Here is a 19284-nt window from a genome sequence, read left to right as displayed (position 1 = left end):
GCACATGGATATGCAATGAATCTTAAAAGGAGGAGCTGCAGAGAGGTCAATTCAGTTCAGTTGATCAGTCGGGTCCTACTCTTTGCAACCCCATGGACTGCAGCATGCCAGGCCTCCCTGTCCATCACCAACTCCTGGAGCTTACTGAAACTTGTGTCCATAAAGTAGGTGATGCCATCCAAGTATCTCATCCTCTGTCACCCCTTCTCCTCCTGCCTTCAATCTTTCCCAGCATCAAGGTCTTTTCAAATGACTCAGTTCTTTGCATCAGGTGGCCAAAGTATTGGAGTTTCAGCTTCAGCATCAGTCCTTCCAATGAATATTCAGGACTGATTGCCTTTAGGATGGACTGGTTGGATCTCCTTGCAGTCGAAGGGACTCTCAATAGTCTTCTTTAACACTACAGTTCAAAAACACTAATTCTTTGGCGCTCAGCTTTTATATAGTCCACCTCTCACATCCATGCACGACTACTGGAAAAACCATGGCTTTGACTAGATGGACCTTTGTCGGCAAAGTAATGTCTCTGGTTTTTATTGGTCATAACTTTTCTTCTGAGGAGCAAGCATCTTTTAATTTCATGGCTGCAGTCGCCATCTGCAGTGATTTTGGAGCCCCCAAAATTAAGTCTGTCACTGTTTCCACTGTTTTCAGAGAGATCAAGGGATCCTGAAAAAAAATGGTATCTGGAATTTTCAGTTTCTATTTCCCACCAAGATACAAAAGGTAGCTGCTGTTATTGTTGTTTACTTGTTAAGTCATGTCCAACTCTTTTGACCCCATGGACTGTAGCCTGCCAGGGTCCTCCATCCATGGGACTCACCAGGCAAGAATACTGGAGAGGGTTGCCATTTCTTTCTTCAGGGCATCTTCCCAGCCCAAAGATTGAACATACATCTCCTGCATTGGCAGGCAGAGATTCTTTACCACTGAGCCATGGCGGAAGCCTACAAAAGGTAAGGAATTACTTAAATACAGAAATGAGGTCTGTATGCTGAACAAAAAATGTCAAATATACTAAAAGTGCCAATTATGGGATGGGCTTTTGCTAGACACTTTACATATATTTTCTTATTAATTCTTATAATTATTACTGTGATCAGAACTATTATTCCTTTTATCAATATATAGCTGAGAAAATTAATGTTTAGAGGGTTTAAGTTACTTTCCAAGGTTATGTTCATGACATGAGAATGCATTCCTTGGTCTATCAGATAACAAACTATGTACAGCAAAGGGGTTTCTATAAAATTAGAGCTCTTCATTGCAGTAGATATAGGGGACTAGTGAATTCATTTCGAGCCCAGTTAAGCTTAAAGTTTATTGGATATACTTTTATGGATGGAGAGTCAAGAGAATGCATTCTGCAGTAACAAGTTTATTTCTCCTCCTATATATATTTTTAATTTTGTTTGTTCTTTTTTTTTTTTGGCTTTGCTGGGTCTTTGTTGCTGCATGGGTTGGTTTATTTTCTCTGCTTTATTTTCTCTAGTTGCAGCAAGCAGGAGCTCCTCTCCAGCTGCAGTGCACAGGTTTCTCATTGCAGTGGCTTCTCTTGTTGCAGAACACGGGCTGTATGGTGTGCAGGCTTCAGTAGTTGCTGCGTGTGGGCTCAGTAGTTGTGGCTCCTGGTCTCTAGAGCACAGACTCAATAGTTGTGGTACACACGTTTCACTGCTGTGCAGCATGTGGGATCTTTCAGGATCAGGGATCAAACCCCTGGATTCTTTACCACTGAGCCACCAAGGAAGCCCCTCCTCCTATATTTTTAATTGATGAGTTATGTAAATGAAACCTATGTGTACATTTCTCCAAAGAAGACATACAGATGGCTAACAAACACATGAAAAGATGCTCAACATCACTCATTATCAGAGAAATGCAAATCAAAACCACTATGAGGTACCATTTCACACCAGTCAGAATGGCTGCGATCCAAAAGTCTACAAGTAATAAATGCTGGAGAGGGTGTGGAGAAAAGGGAACCCTCTTACACTGTTGGTGGGAATGCAAACTAGTACAGCCACTATGGAGAACAGTGTGGAGATTCCTTAAAAAACTGGAAATAGACCTGCCTTATGATCCAGCAATCCTACTGCTGGGCATACACACTGAGGAAACCAGAAGGGAAAGAGACACGTGTACCCCAATGTTCATCGCAGCACTGTTTATAATAGCCAGGACATGGAAGCAACCTAGATGTCCATCAGCAGATGAATGGATGAGCAAGCTGTGGTACATATACACAATGGAGTATTACTCAGCCATTAAAAAGAATACATTTGAATCAGTTCTAATGAGGTGGATGAAACTGGAGCCTATTATACAGAGTGAAGTAAGCCAGGAAGAAAAACACCAATACAGTATACTAACGCACATATATGGAATTTAGAAAGATGGTAACAATAACCCTGTGTACGAGACAGCAAAAGAGACACTGATGTATAGAACAGTCTTATGGACTCTGTGAGAGAGGGAGAGGGTGGGAAGATTTGGGAGAATGGCGTTGAAACATGTAAAATATCATGTATGAAACGAGTTGCCAGTCCAGGTTCGATGCACGATACTGGATGCTTGGGGCTGGTGCACTGGGACGACCCAGAGGGATGGAATGGGGAGGGAGGAGGGAGGAGGGTTCAGGATGGGGAACACATGTATACCTGTGGTGGATTCATTTTGATATTTGGCAAAACTAATACAGTTATGTAAAGTTTAAAAATAAAATAAAATTAAAAAAAAAAAAGAAAGAAACCTATGTGTATCAAAGTGATTCTGGAGATGGACTTAAGTGATTTATAGAAAACTAATGCTCTGGAAAAATATGCTTGGCAGGGAAATTGGCCCAGGCTCCTCTTGTGTCGGAGACAAAAATCACCCATTTTCTTGGGGAATGTTTCTCTACCGAACAGTTGGCACACTACTCATGCTGTTAAGTAATGTAAACCCCACTGACTTTATTATATAGTTATATTTGAGTGCTCAACACAATAAACCCAGATCCACAACACCAGGAGACAGGATAAGCTGCCAAATTCTAAGCAGGTGAGTACACCTTCCGTGGTTGCTCACTGACATGTCCTCCCATGCCAGACTCCAACCATCACTTCAAATTGGATGTATCACCTTCTGTAATCAGACACTAGTAAACCCACCTGTTCTTCCCTTCATGGGGTAATGATGTAATATCTAAATGCAGGGCAGTCTTGAGAGAATCCTAGAAGCTCTGAGTTTGCAAGGCTCTCAAGGACACTTCTCTGGGACCTAGTGAATTAGAACAATTACTCTGTACCCTTGAAGGAGGAAACAGACAGAACAGGCTACATCTTGAAAGCAGGACTCCATCTTGGGCTGGACTGTGGATTTTGATCTATATGCCCAGTATCTATGGAAATGACATGTCAACGGGAAAACCAGACCTGCCTCACCCCTGCCCCCAGTGCAAGAGCCCCAGGGCTCGTACCTAGACTCTCAGTTGCCTAAAAGAATACCCTAATTATCTGTGTAACCGAATAGAATCACAAATTCTATTATGCTTATTGGGGTATGACCACAGGCCAATTGTTAATTGTCCGCTGTTAACTACCTAGGCTTAAGGCATATGAATCACGGATTAACTTTGTATCTTTCTTTTCCTTTGTTCAGGCTAGTTTCAGGGAATTTGGGGCAGCAGGTTTGTGCAGGTACACTTAGGGTATATAAGATTTTCACAAAAACTGGTCGGGGTCCTTGGCTAAGAGGAGACTCTGCCTTGGGCCCTCTGGTGTAATAAACTGCACTCCACTATGTGCATCATCCTTCTGAGTGAGCTTGTTTCCAGGAACAGGTGGCTACAACACCCTAATGTGGACAGTTTCTACATAGTAGGAAGGTGGTTCTATGTAAGAGCTTACTGAAAAATCTGAACAAAATTTTTGGCCAAGCCAAAAATTCTTTCTTACCCAAAGAAGGGCAGAGAATGGGAAAAAGGAGGTTTGTCCTCAATTATGGTAAAGAAAATCTGAGGTTCATTTGTGAGCCATTCAGCCCAAGGACCCTACCAAGGATCTCTCCCTTCTCCTTTCCACAAACACACTGGCCCTTATCTATGATGCACTTAGTGAAGCCTTAGCATATTGAAGCCTTTCACAATATACACTGATGATATATTTCCTAGTTTGCCTTCCTCCAGAAGTGAAGTGAAGCCTGAGAAGTGAATTTGAGTAAAGGTGGTTTATTTGAGAGGTGACCTCTGGTGGGTGGAGGAAAACCAATAGGGTGTATGTTCATGATGGGTTTATCTCTGCCATGGGTAACTGAAGCTGAGTTCTGCTGGGGACTTTCTGGGAGATGGAGAATACAGGATGTTTTAGTTGACTCTGCTGATGCTGCTAAGTCATGTCAGTTGTGACCGACTCTGTGCGACCCCATAGACAGCAGCCCACAGGCTCCCCCGTCCCTGGGATTCTCCAGGCAAGAACACTGGAGTGGGTTGCCAGTTCCTTCTCCAATGCATGAAAGTGAAAAGTGAAAGTGAAGTCGCTCAGTCGTGTCCGACTCCTAGCGACCCCATGGACTGCAGCCCACCAGGCTCCTCCGTCTATGGGATTTTCCAGGCAAGAGTACTGGAGTGGGGTGCCATTGCCTTCTCCCTTAGTTGACTCAGGCTGCTATAATAAAATACCCCAGAGTGAGTAGTTTAAACAACAGAAGTTTACTTTCTCAGAGTTTTGAAGACTAGAGGTCCAAGATTAGGGTGCTGGCAAATTCAGTTTTCTTCCCAATTTGCAGACGGTTGCCTTCTTGCTGTGTCCTCACATGACCTTTCCTCGGTACAGTCACAGAAAGAGAGAGAATTCAAGCTCTCTGCTGTCTTCTTATAAATACTCCAATCCTAGCAGATCTCCAGATACAGCCACACTGGAGGGGCAGGGGGCTGGTGGTTAGGGCTTTAATATAGGAATTTGGGGCAGGGACACATATATTCCATCTGTAATACAGGATATAATATTAGTGTGGTGTTTTTCCACCAGCCCCCATCCTCTACCACAGACAAAGGAAGATGCTCAATTCTCATCAGGTTGTAATCTGGCAGGGCCCTCTGAGGCCTTCCTGGGACAGACCCCTCCCCCACATCCTCCCCTCTAGCTCTCAGAAGTACCTAGATAATAGTAACTGATGCATATTTCTTGAGTTTTTCAGATGCAAAAACCACCACCAAATGGAAGAAATTAGCTATTTATTGATCATGAGCACATAGCCCCCAGACCTTTTGGAGCCTAAGGATTGATCACCATCAACCAATCAGAATTGTGCACAAGCTGATCACGGACCCTGAAACTTCTCTCCTTTATCTTGCTTTGAAAAATGCTTTGCTGAAACTCTTCAAAGAGTTCACGTTTTCTTTTCTGTTTTGTTTTGTTTTTTAAAGTATGAGCTACTGTTCTTACTTGGCCTTGCAACTAATCGTTCTATCCTCCAAACTCTGATGTTTAGGTTTGTTTGGCCTCACTGTGCTTTGGGCACAAGAACTTGTGTTCAGTACCAAGGTCAACACCAGAGCAGGCTAAGGAGACATGGGCTGTGAATGAATCTGCTTGCTCTGTGGTCTGTGTGTGTGTGTGTGTGTGTGCTCTCACCGGCATGTGTACTCAATCTGCGGTTCATAGGTCTTAGAAACTAGTCCCTGGCCCTGAACCCCTGGACACTGACCCTTGGCAAGAATGCTTGAATGCTCCTAATGTTTCAGGGGTGACTGCCTCAGGCTGCCCAGTGCATAGCTATCAGCCCTCCAGCAATGGGTCAAAGACAGAGTGAAACCAGGGAGAAGGTAAAAGCAATGAAGCTTTTCATCCAAAGAAATCAACTGCCTCGTGCTTTACGTTTTCAAAATCTTCGAAGCATTTGTGAATTGGGAGGATAACACATGAAGCACCATTTCCAGCTGCCATTCAATGTCATTCTTTCTCTAAATATATATGAGCGGACTACTATGTGCTTGTCAGGTGACCAGGACACATAATTATTCTTTCTTTTCTTAAAAAAAAAAAAAAGCTGATGGGAAAGACTGCATCAGAGCTTCCCCATCACTTGTATATATTAGTGGGCTTAGCAGTCTGGAAACTCTTTCTTTTGTCCAAAATCTTTCTTACTTTAATGTCATTTATTTGTGTTGTTATTTATTAACAGTTAAGTTGGCTTACATATATGAGAGCAATTTTCATTCACATTGCACAAGTGTCTGCCTCCATGGAACCAGAAAACAGCAGAGCCTCATTTTTATTATAAAATCTGCAGAAGAAAGAAAGGAAATGAGTGAATATTCTTTAGCATCTTATTGTGGCTTCCCTGGTTGGCTCAGTGGTAAAGACCCGCTTGCAATGCAGGAAATGTAGGAGATGATTCAACCCCTGACTCAGAAAGATACCCTGGAGGAACGCATGGCAACCTGCTCTAGTATTCTTGCCTGGAGAATCCCGTGGACAGAGGAGCCTGGCAGACTATGGGGTCTATGGCAGTCCATGGGGTCGCAGAGTCAGACACGACTGAGCGATTAACACACACACAGACATGTTCTAAGCCTCATAAAACCTTATGAAAATGCAATGCAGTAGATGTTACTTTTACACTATACAGATTTTTAAAATGAGAAACAGAGAGGTGAAGTAGCTTTCCCAGAGTCACACAGCTATGCATGGTAGAGAAGGATGTAACTCAACCAGGCTGGCTCCTTTGGCCATAGTCTTAACCACTAGGGTGTCTTTCTTCTTCATGTGCAATTATGTGGTCTTAACACTCCAGTACTCTTGCCTGGAAAATCCCATGGACGGAGGAGCCTGGTGGGCTGCAGTCCATGGGGTTGCTGAGTCGGACACAACTGAGCGACTTCACTTTCACTTTTCACTTTCATGCATTGGAGAAGGAACTGGCAACCCACTCCGGTGTTCTTGCCTGGAGAATCCCAGGGACGGGGGAGCCTGGTGGGCTGCCGTCTATGGGTCGCACAGAGTTGGACACCACTGAAGTGACTTAGCAACACTAGTCAAGGAACCTATGAAAGATATGCTGATAGCAAGTGGTGAAAACAGATTCACTCCCAGAACTACCTGTCTATAAGGTCTTTCCAGTCTATACTCTGAAGTCCTAACCAGGCAACTCTTTAGGTTATTTTTAAAAAGCTTGTTTCTTTCATCTTTGGGTCAGACTTTTTCTGTCAGATTTTCTTAGGAATCCGTTGGATGAGAAAATTCCATATATTCCATTGTTATGCATTTTTATATTTACATCTAAGTTTACTTTACAAAGAATTCAACATGGCTAATTTTCAGCGTATTTTGCTTCACAGCTTAAAGCTCTGAATTTGCTAAACCTGGTCACACAGAGAAGGAGGTGGTAGTTTAAAACTAGCTTATAGGAGGTAAATGTAGGTCAAGTAAATATAAAGATGGTATGGAGCTTGTTATCCCAAGATAAAAAAAAAAAACTATAAATAGGTTCAAAGACGGCTGAGATAAATTTGTAAATCACAACCCCTCTAGACGTTGTTAAGGAAAATTAGTATGTATGAGAAACACATCCTGTGTATGGGATTTTTGTCTAGTTTGTACGTTTCCTCATTGCATCATTTCTGAGTGCTCGTCTTTGTCCTCTGCCAGCTTCTTAATGGGCATGGGGGCACTTTTGGCCCCCTGGTTTTACTGTTGTCACTGGTAGAATTCTGAATGAGAGGAGGACATAGTCAGCAAGGCGGCCCATACACTGCCTGCGTGAGCCCCCATTCATGGCGTGCTCTGAGGCTCCCGTCCGGGCAAGCATTCCAGTTCCAGAGCAAAGTCACAGGGCTACAGCCAGTTTACAGAAATGTATTTCTCACTGCAGTCTGAATGCTGAAGGGAAGAGCACAACAGCACGTTGGCATACGTTCATTTACCACTCAGCTAGAAAAGGCTAAATGTACCTATCAAGAGATGCCTTGAGGATTGTCAAGAATCTTGAAGCTCATGGAGTCCAGTGGAGTCCCCTCCTTTTTTTCAAATTAAATTTTTACTGGAGTCTAGTTGCTTTACAACACTGTATTAGCTTCTACTGTGCAGCAGAATGAATTAGCCATAGGTATACCTTCATTGGGTCGCAAAGAGTCAGACACAACCGAGCGACTGAACTGAACTGAACTGATACCTATATCCCCTCCTTTGGGACTTCCTTTCCATTCAGGTCACCAGGGTGAATGAAGTAGAGTTCCCTGTGCTGTCCAGTAGGTTCTCATTAGTTATCTATTTTATACATAGTATTAACAGTGTATATGTATCAATCCCAATCTCCCAATTCCTCCCAACCCCCTTTTCCCCTTAGTATCCATATATTTGTTCTCTATATCTGTGTCTCTATTTCTGCTTTGTAAACAAGATCATCTATAGCATTTTTCTAGACTCCACATACATGCGTTAATATATGATCTTTGTTTTCTCTTTCTGACTAACTTCACTCTGTATGACTCTGTATAACTCTCTAGGTCCATCCATGTCTCTCTACAAATTTGCTCCTTTTCATAACTGAGTAATATTCCATTGTATATATGTATCACCTCTCCTTTATCCATTCCTCCATTGATGGACATTTGGGTTGTTTTACAGACGAGGATACTGAGGCCCAAGTGATCCTGTTATCAGTTGATACATAATGAACTACTCTCAAATTAAGTGGCTTAAAGCAACAAGCATGTTATTATAGTTCCCAATTTAGTGTGTAATGAATTTGGGCAGGGCTCGGCTGGGTGTTTCCTCTGCCCATGGTGACAACTGACTGCCAGGTGTTATTTGATCTGTGGAGGGGCTTTTCCTCTCTCTAAACTTCAAACCAGGTGTCACTACTGGTAAAGAATCCGCCTGCCAATGCAGGAAATGAAAGACACAGATTTGATCCCTGGGTCAGGAAGATGCCATGGAATAAGAAATGGTAACCCACTCCAGTGTTCTTGCCTGGGAAATTCCATGGACAGGGGAGACTAGTGGGCTATAGTCCATGGGGCCACAAAGAGTCGGACGTGACTTAGAGACTAAACAACAGCAACAGATTTCCAACCAGAAAGCTCCCATGTAGTCCCAGAGCATCTCCCCTGATAGGAGGGAGGTCAACTTAGAGAATTCCAAAGGCTTCCCAAAGTTATCTGTCAATGATCCAGGCTATTCATGGGGTACATCAACAAAGGTGTCAGGGGACGATTTTCTTGCCTTCAGCTCTATATCATACCAGATCTTGTATCAAGTTCTCTTCTAAAACAGATCAGCATCTCTGACCTCCTAGCTGTTTGGTTATTACTTTCCCATACTTCTTTTGTATGTGTGAAGATGAAAAGTTAAATTTTTACATAACCTCCTGCTCCTTCTGTCTTTGTAACCCAGCTTGCTCCTTGCAAAGTCTAGATCACATAGGTCTCAGAAAGTGGGGACTCACAATACTAGGAACTGGAGCTTATCTCACTCACTCTTGTCCTGCTCTTTGTAATAACCTTAGCCCCTGCAAACCCACAAACCCACTTAATCATGCCTGTCCGTGTGTAAAAAAAACTCTGTAACCCCTTTGTTCGGGGCTCAGAGCTTGGAGTGTTAACTCCTCTGGGCTCATTGGCATAATAAACCTGAGTTCTCCAACTCTGAGTGTGGTGCTTGGTTTCTTGAGTACTGGTTTCTGCAACACGTGTACCTTCTCTCCTTCCTGGTGGCTGGAGGACCCCAGAGCATTTGTTTTGCTTGGCATGTGATCATGTCAGAAGGAAGGAAGAGACTCTGGGTTTGGGTCTCAGTGTGCTGGAGCCCTGCCATCCAAGCCGCATTTCTGAATTGTGCAGTTCCCAGGATCACAGCGTCTATGTTTTTGTTTTTTTTTTTGTTTTTGCTAGAGAGTGAAAAGGGGTAGCAGGTGTGGAGGGAACGCAGCAGTCCAGGCTATCATTATTTCTGGACAAACCAACCATTCTAATGAATGATATCAAATATGAATCTGGAACTAGATGCTCCTCAGTTCTTCTTGGCATCTTCTGCTGGCTTCTTTTCAAAGATACAATGTGGGAAAACACATGCCCCCTATAAATTATTTTCCAGTGCAGACATCATAGACAGCATATCAATGAGCTACTGCTTTCCCCCTCTGTTCTATGCGGCTGTGAGCATCACTTTCGATTTAGTATTTCATATTATGTTTTTACTTTCTATGTCCCCTCCCATCCCCAAATCTGCAGGGGACCAGAGAAGAGCATCTGAATGATCAGCAGTGTAGTCAATGGGCAATGGGCTGTTTACTTAAGTTGTCAAATAGAAGAATTAATTGAAAGAGAGGATTACCGAGGAGGATAGAAGGAGGCTATGTGGACATTAGCGTTAGACAGGTCTGACTTCAAATTCATGCTCTGCCACTTATTTTCCATATGAGCTTTGTCGTTGTTCAATCACCAAGTCGTGTCCCACTCTGCAACCTCATAGACTATAGCCCGTCAGGCTCTTCTGTCCATGGGATTTCCCAGCCTAGAACACTGGAATGAGTTGCCATTTCCTACCATGTGAACTACAGCAACTTAAAGTTTCTGAACCTCAGTTTTCTCATCTGCCAAATGGGTATAACCATACCTGTGTCATATGATCATATTAAGGACTGAATGAGATGGTGTATGTTCTGTGTCTGCCATGACGGGAGTTCAGTAAATGTCAATGTCCTTTGCTCAAAGAATATTTACAGGTAGAAAGAATATTTCTACCTGTAAATACAACAGGTAGAAAATGTCTTAAAGACATTTTTATTAATGTCTAGAAATGGGAGATCATAATAAATACTGTTTAGCATTCCACGTTTGTAGACTGCTACGCTATGTGAAGACAACATGGAAAACCGAGACCCCAGTAAAGGCAGGAGGGTGTGGGGAGTGGAGGTCAGTATAGCAGCCACAAAGCTAGAAGATAATGATTTTAAAGGGGCGGTGCAAACATGGTGTGGAGACTGGAACTGCAGTATTCAGACAAGGGTGATACAATTCATTCACACCAGGAACAGATAAGTTGCATGAGGTCATAGGGCACTCACCTTAAACTCTATGGGCATTTTTATTTGACTTTGAATTTTGATCACCCATTAAAGGAAATCAATGGTCCACAAGAGTTACCAAAAATATTATAAGAAAAAATTCCTTCAAATTCAAAAACCATAAAAAATTGAGATAAATTCAGAAATCATAAAAATCTGATATACAATTTTGGGGGGAAATTAAAAAATTATACAATGTGTTTTTCATAACTTTAAAAGATTGGTTAATTTAGAAATAATAGATATATACTTCTATATATCAAAGGTTATTTTTCCATTTTAAAATTTTGAAATAATCTGACTTAAAATTTGCAAATGTAGTACTTAGAATTCCTGTATAATCTACTATGATTTCTCAAGTGTTAATATTCTAATGCCTTTACTTTATTCTCTATCTAGTTATATTTTTAAAAAATCTGAACGGTTTGAGGATGAGTAGAAAGCATTATACTCCTTTACCTTTAAGTCTCAGTATCACACTTAAAGGGCTTTCTTGGTGACAAAGCAGGAGACACAGGAGACATGGGTTCGAACCCTGGGTTGGGAAGATTCCCTGGAGGAGGGCATGGCAATCCACACAAATATTCATGCCTGGAGAAACCCATGGACAGAGAAGCCTGATGAGCTACGATCCATCAGGTCACAAAGAGTCAGACGTGATTGAAGTGACTTAGCAGCAGCAGCAGCGTACCTAAAACAAGGATATTCTGTAATATAACCACAGTACAATTATCAAAATTTGGAAGATAACTTTGATACACTCATATTATCCATCTACAGATATTAAAATTTTATCCATTGTCCCACCAATGTCTTGTATGGAAAAAGAAGCACTAATCTGGCCCAGAATTCAATTCAGAATCACACACTGCATTTACACACCATGTACCACATTCTTTTTCTATTCTAGTCTCCTTTGTCATTCATGGAGAATGAATTTTTGAAGTGCATGTACCAGTGGTTCGTAGAACGTCCCTCAACGTTGTCTCGTCTGATGTTTCCGTGTGGTTAGGTTTGTAACGTGCATTTTTGTCAGGAATACACAGATGTGGTGGTGTGTTCTGCTCAGTGCAGCATATCTCATTATTGACCAGGGAATTTTTGCAGAAACTAATGCATGTGGCTGGGGATTTTTATTTTGGCCAGCCAAAAAATTAATTCTGTGATTTCACTAACACTTTGTGGGTTATACCATTCAATAGGTGCACCAGACACACTTGTAAAGTCTTCTAATTTTCATGAAATGTGTCTTCAATCCACTCTTCTATAGAATCAAAGGAGTATTCTTCAGCACTGTGAGTTTCATTTGCACTTTCCATATCAGAGTCAATCACTAAGGTTATTTTTTTTTTTTGTCTTTGTATTGGTCTAATAATTGTATTGGTTAGTCTACATTGTCTGACTCAGAACTATATTCTGAAAAATTATCATCTTCTGAGACACTATTATATATGTTTCTCAGACAATCAGAGAACGTTTCCTCAAGAACTCATGATGCATCATATTTAAAAATTTTACATTTCTTTTTAAATTTTATTTTTAAAGTTTACAAAATTGTATTAGTTTTGCCAAATATCAAAATGAATCCGCCACAGGTTACATTTATAATATGCACAAGGTTGGAACAAAAATATGAACAACAACAATCATAAGTTGTATAATGAAACTTTGATCAATTTTAAGAGCTAACAACTTCACACAGTGGTGGTAATTGTCTCTCTCTCTCTCTCTGAAAGCATATTGATAGGTCTCTGGTCAATAAGGTTCACATAATGAAAGACATATTGATAGGAGTCTAGTCAATAATGTGATATCAGGAAACACTTGGTCATGCTTCTTTCTTCCCAACCACTTGGTTAGACTTACACCAGCCATATTTCTCCACTGAAAAGTTACTTTTCCTATTCATAGTGAACGAATGGGCTTTCCTGGTGGCTCAGTGGTAAGGAATCCGCCTGTCAATTCAGGAGACCCAGGTTTGACCCTTGGATTGGGAAGATTCTCTGAAGGAGGAAATGGCAGCCTGTTCCAGTGTTCTTGCTGGACAGAGGAGCCTGGCGGGCTGTAGTTCACCGAGTCACCAAGAGTTAGACACGACTTAGTGACTAAACAGGACAACAACAATGGTCATCTTGTTGAGGAGATACATTAAAAGACTATGAACAGGTGCCATTGCTCATCACATTTTTGCCCACTTGTTTTAGCATCCTTGGAGACTTTTATCTAGAGCAATTATTACTATAGTATTTGCCAAATAGCAATATTCTAACTTAATTTCTTCTACATTTAGCTGAAATTTTTCTGTAAGGGAGTGCTTTTCTTCTGCAACATTAATTTATTTTTTCATTTACATGTTTATCTTACTGAAAACTCAAGGATTCTTTTTTATTCTATAGGTTACTATGTTTTTTATTTTGTTGCTCAAATTATTCTGTATTTGATTAGTGGAAGCCCCTTCAAGTTAGCGTGTATCCTTTTCACAAGAACCTACTTTTGCATTATCTATGCCCAGCCTTGGCATCAGCCATTTCTCCAAGGAGCCGTTTTACTGAGGAATGTGTTTTATTTAATTGTAAAGTGCAGTTTATTCTTTTTCTTTTTCAGCAATAACTGAGCATCCATTATATTTAAGGCAGCGAATGTGGTACTCCGGAAGCTCAAGATGCGATTCTTTACCCCAAGGAGTTTCTATCTTAAAGGAAAAATAAGGCATATACACAAATCCCCATATAAGAGAAATATGATGCATCTGAAGAAGGTTATATATGAGGTGTTGTGGGATGCAGAAAAGGGGAAAATCCCTTCAGGGTGTTAGAGTTCAGGCAGGCTATAAAACAGAAATGGTATCCGAGCTCTAACCAACCAACCAAGTGCGTGCTTAGTCATGTCTGACTCTTTGTAACTCCATGGACTGTAGCTCGCCAGGCTCCTCTGTCCTTGGGATTTTCCTGGCAAGAATACTGGAGTGGGTTGCCATTTCCTCCTCCAAGGAAGAGTTAGATAAGGAGTAAATGGGGGGAGACAGAAAGATGATCAAATAGAGAAAAATAATTTGCTAATTTGCTCATTATTGAGACAACAGATGCAAATTTACTAACTAAATTTACATACGATTACTTTGTTAATTTATTTTATTTTCTGGCTGCACTGGGTCTTTGTTGCAGCCAATGACTTTCTCTAGTTACACTGCAAGGACTTCTCCTTGCAGTGCACAGGCTCTCGAGTTACAGGGTGCAGGCTCAATCACCCTGTGGCATGGGGGATCTTAGTTCCCCAACCAGGGATGGAACTCAAGCCCCCTGCACGGGAAGGCAGATTCTTAACCATTGGACCAGCAGGGAAGTCCCCCTATGACTATTTTAAAGCTATACATCTTTTAAGATTTTGGAGATTCGCACTCCTCCCTTTTAAAGTAATTTCTGACACCACAAAAGAGGCACAAAGATTTATTTCACAGAATTTTTCAAGGAGTAGGAGAACAGAGCTTCTCCCAAGCCTGACTTTGACCTTCCTCTAGGCTTGACCCAAAGGAACGCCTGCTCTGATCTGCTTGTGGCATCAGACAGGTTGAGAGGACCTGGTCTTACTTCACCTCAGTTCATCTTGGCTCCTCTAGGGGCCCCTGACTGTGGCTGCTGGACACAGACCTGTCCACCTTACCTGGGTGCAGAAGCCTGGTAGGCTACAGTCCACGGGAGCACAAAAGAGTTGGACATGGCTTAGAGACTAAACAACAACAACACATTTTTAATTTTAAGACCATGCTGGGCTCCCTGGTGGGCTTAGTAGTAAAGAACCTACATGCCAATGCAGGAGACACGGGTTCAATCCCTGGGTTGAGAAGATCCCCTGGAGAAGGAAATGGCAACCCCCTCCAGTATTTTTGCCTGAGAAATCCCATGGAGAGGAGCCTGGCGGGCTGCAGTCCGCGGGGTCGCAAAGAGTTGGGCATAGCTTTAGTGACGAAACAAGATAAGAACAAGCATTTTCTTAGGGCCTCCACCTCCCACTGAACTTGAGATCCTGGACCATGGATCTGTGGCAAAGATAAACGGATGCACAGAAAAGCACGTGGTAACCTATGTGAATTCTTTCAGTCTGTACCTCATGCAACAATTGGATTTCCCCAGTGGCTCAGCAGTAAAGAATCTGCCTGCAGTGCACAAGCCACAGGAGATGTGGGCCCAATCCCTGGGTCAAGAAGATCCCCTGAAGGAGGAAAATAGCAACCCACTCCCATATTCTTGCCTAGAGAATCACACGGACAGAGGAGCCTGGCAGGCTACAGTTCATAGAGTTGCAAAGAGTCAGACTCACTGAAGTGACTTAGCACGCATGCAATACTTGGGACATATTTGTACTAAAAATTGTCCTTTGTTTATCTGAAATTCAAATTGAACCAGGAATCCTGTATTTTATCTGATACCCACCCTCTTGGGAAACAGAAGTCAGTACTGACCTCCTGCCCTATGACACCTTCCCCCCAAGGACCCAGAGGAGCCAAAACTTTCTGAAATGCCCTGCAGACCGTGCCCCACTTACTCAATAATTGTGCAGTGTGAGATTGGTGGATAAATTGGACATTATGGGAATTAATAGTCAGATGGTACATACAAACACCAAGAGATAAATTACCCATATTAGTTTTTATTTAAACTGTAATTGAATATGTGAATAGAAAATTAGTGTAATGTATTGATACCATCTGGTGTTCCAATTTCGCACCGTTTTTTTTCATCTATCTTAATTTAAACACGATCGAATTTTACCCCAACACATAATTTTATTTCATTTAATTACTGTTTTCACTTAGGTACCATCGTGTTGACCATAATCCTAAGTGGATTTAATAATTTGTAGATAATAGAACAGGTGTGCTGTCTTCAATAAGCCAATGTTCTTCCTAGTTATACAGATGCTAAGACTCAACAGCTCACCTGCATAGCAAGATTGAGTAAAACAGTGCATAGCACAGAAGTGTATTTAAAGAAATTGGAATTCTTCCACTCCTGTGTTCCTTTCAGTATCTCTTTGTTAACTGCCTACTATGTGCCCCAGACTTACTAAGTCCTAGGCTAGAATGAGTCTGGTGACACATTCAAACCTGTCAGCATATAACGGCAGCGTGAGTCAGTAAGGAGCAGTTACAGTGCTCTGGGTCCACAAAGAAGACCATCCCGCATATAATAGAACGAGAAGAAATGAGCAGCGAAGAGAGGCAGCCGGAGAGAGGAGCAAAGCAGCAGCAGGAAAAGGCGTTTAACACAACCCCGTTTTCTAGCTCTTGTTATTTGATTACGAGCACTTAGACTAGTGTACGGAGAAGGAGATGGCACCCCACTCCAGTACTCTTGCCTGGAAAATCCCATGGGCGGAGGAGCCTGGTAGGCTGCAGTCCATGGAGTCGCTGAGGGTGGAACACGACTGAGCGACTTCACTTTCACTTTTCACTTTCTTGCATTGGAGAAGGAAATGGCAACCCACTCCAGAGTTCTTGCCTGGAGAATCCCAGGGACGGGGGAGCCTGGTGGGCTGCCTTCTCTGGGGTTGCACAGAGTCAGACACGACTGAAGTGACTTAGCAGCAGCAGTAGCAGACTAGTATAGCACTCTGGTTTAAAAGCTCATTCATAGGCATGGGCGCAAGCACACACATGCACACACACACGCACGCTCACACTCACTGTAGAAATTGCAGCGTGAGACTGTCCTATTTTTGGCTGCCATGTGGCACAGGGGAATCTTAGTTTCCTGACCTAGGATCAAACCTGAGGCCCCTGCATTGGGAATACAGAGTTTTAACCACTGGACCACCAGGGAAGTCCCCTTTGAAGGGCAAAGAAGCACAAAGAAGGAGAGACAAAAGACAGGTGGTGTTTCTATTTGGGTGCTCACCAAAAGAGCAGGGAATCTGGACACAGTCACCTTAACTGATTCAAGGTCTGGGTTTACAGGTACTTTTTTCTTTGGTGTATCTTTATTTTCTAATTGCATGCCTTACACTTGTGTTCCTCTGTTGCGATTTTTCAATGTGATTTTACATTATATATATAATATAATATATATTTTTAATGTACTTTTACACCACACATATATATATGTATATAATATTTTATATGTACCTATGTTTTACTTTTAAAATTTATTTAATTTTTGATTGGCATATAATTGCTTTACAATGTTGTGTAATATTTGTACATTTTTTTTCTTTTTTTTTAATTTTATTTTTAAACTTTACATAAATGTATTAGTTTTGCCAAATATCAAAATGAATCCGCCACAGGTATACATGTGTTCCCCATCCTGAACCCTCCTCCCTCCTCCCTCCCCATTCCATCCCTCTGGGTCGTGCCAGTGCACCAGCCCCAAGCTTCCAGTATCGTGCATCGAACCTGGACTGGCAACTCGTTTCATACATGATATTTTACATGTTTCAATGCCATTCTCCCAAGTCTTCCCACCCTCTCTCTCTCCCACAGAGTCCATAAGACTGTTCTATACTTCAGTGTCTCTTTTGCTGTCTCGTACACAGGGTTATTGTTACCATCTTTCTAAATTCCATATATGTGCGTTAGTATACTGTATTGGTGTTTTTCTTTCTGGCTTACTTCACTCTCTATAATAGGCTCCAGTTTCATCCATCTCATTAGAACTGATTCAAATGCATTCTTTTTAATGTCTGAGTAGGACTCCATTGTGTATATGTACCACAGCTTTCTTATCCATTCATCTGCTGATGGGCATCTAGGTTGCTTCCATGTCCTGGCTATTATAAACAGTGCTGCGATGAACATTGGGGTACACGTGTCTCTTTCCCTTCTGGTTTCCTCAGTGTGTATGCCCAGCAGTAGGATTGCTGGATCATAAGGCAGGTCTATTTCCAGTTTTTTAAGGAATCTCCACACTGTTCTCCATAGTGGCTGTACTAGTTTGCATTCCCACCAACAGTGCAAGAGGGTTCCCTTTTCTCCACACCCTCTCCAGCATTTATTACTTGTAGACTTTTGGATCGCAGCCATTCTGACTGGTGTGAAATGGTACCTCATAGTGGTTTTGATTTGCATTTCTCTGATAATGAGTGATGTTGAGCATCTTTTCATGTGTTTGTTAGCCATCTGTATGTCTTCTTTGGAGAAATGTCTATTTAGTTCTTTGGCCCATTTTTTGATTGGGTCATTTATTTTTCTGGAGTTGAGCTGGAGGAGTTGCTTGTATATTTTTGAGATTAGTTGTTTGTCAGTTGCTTCATTTGCTATTATTTTCTCCCATTCTGAAGGCTGTCTTTTCACCTTGCTAATAGTTTCCTTTGATGTGCAGAAGTTCTTAAGGTTAATTAGGTCCCATTTGTTTATTTTTGCTTTTATTTTTATTTATTTATTTATTTTTTTGCTTTTATTTCCAATATTCTGGGAGGTGGGTCATAGAGGATCCTGCTGTGATGTATGTCAGAGAGTGTTTTGCCTATGTTCTCCTCTAGGAGTTTTATAGTTTCTGGTCTTACGTTGAGATCTTTAATCCATTTTGAGTTTATTTTTGTGTATGGTGTTAGAAAGTGTTCTAGTTTCATTCTTTTACAAGTGGTTGACCAGATTTCCCAGCACCACTTGTTAAAGAGATTGTCTTTAATCCATTGTAAATTCTTGCCTCCTTTGTCAAAGATAAGGTGTCCATATGTGCGTGGATTTATCTCTGGGCTTTCTATTTTGTTCCATTGATCTATATTTCTGTCTTTGTGCCAGTACCATACTGTCTTGATAACTGTGGCTTTGTAGTAGAGCCTGAAGTCAGGTAGGTTGATTCCTCCAGTTCCATTCTTCTTTCTCAAGATCACTTTGGCTATTCGAGGTTTTTTGTATTTCCATACAAATTGTGAAATTATTTGTTTTAGCTCTGTGAAGAATGCTGTTGGTAGCTTGATAGGGATTGCATTGAATCTATAGATTCCTTTGGGTAGTATACTCATTTTCACTATATTGATTCTTCCAATCCATGAACAATATACCATGTATATTGTTCTCCATATTGTATCTCCATCTATTAGTGTCCTCTTTGATTTCTTTCACCAGTGTTTTATAGTTTTCTATATATAGGTCTTTAGTTTCTTTAGGTAGATATATTCCTAAGTATTTTATTCTTTCCACTGCAATGGTGAATGGAATTGTTTCCTTAATTTCTCTTTCTGTTTTCTCATTATTAGTGTATAGGAATGCAAGGGATTTCTGGGTGTTGATTTTAT

The sequence above is a fragment of the Bubalus bubalis genome, chromosome 20 (assembly GCF_019923935.1).
Source record: "Bubalus bubalis isolate 160015118507 breed Murrah chromosome 20, NDDB_SH_1, whole genome shotgun sequence".
Lineage (NCBI taxonomy): Eukaryota > Metazoa > Chordata > Mammalia > Artiodactyla > Bovidae > Bubalus > Bubalus bubalis.
The sequence above is the reverse complement of the archived record's forward strand: the minus strand, read 5'-3'. Positions refer to the sequence as shown.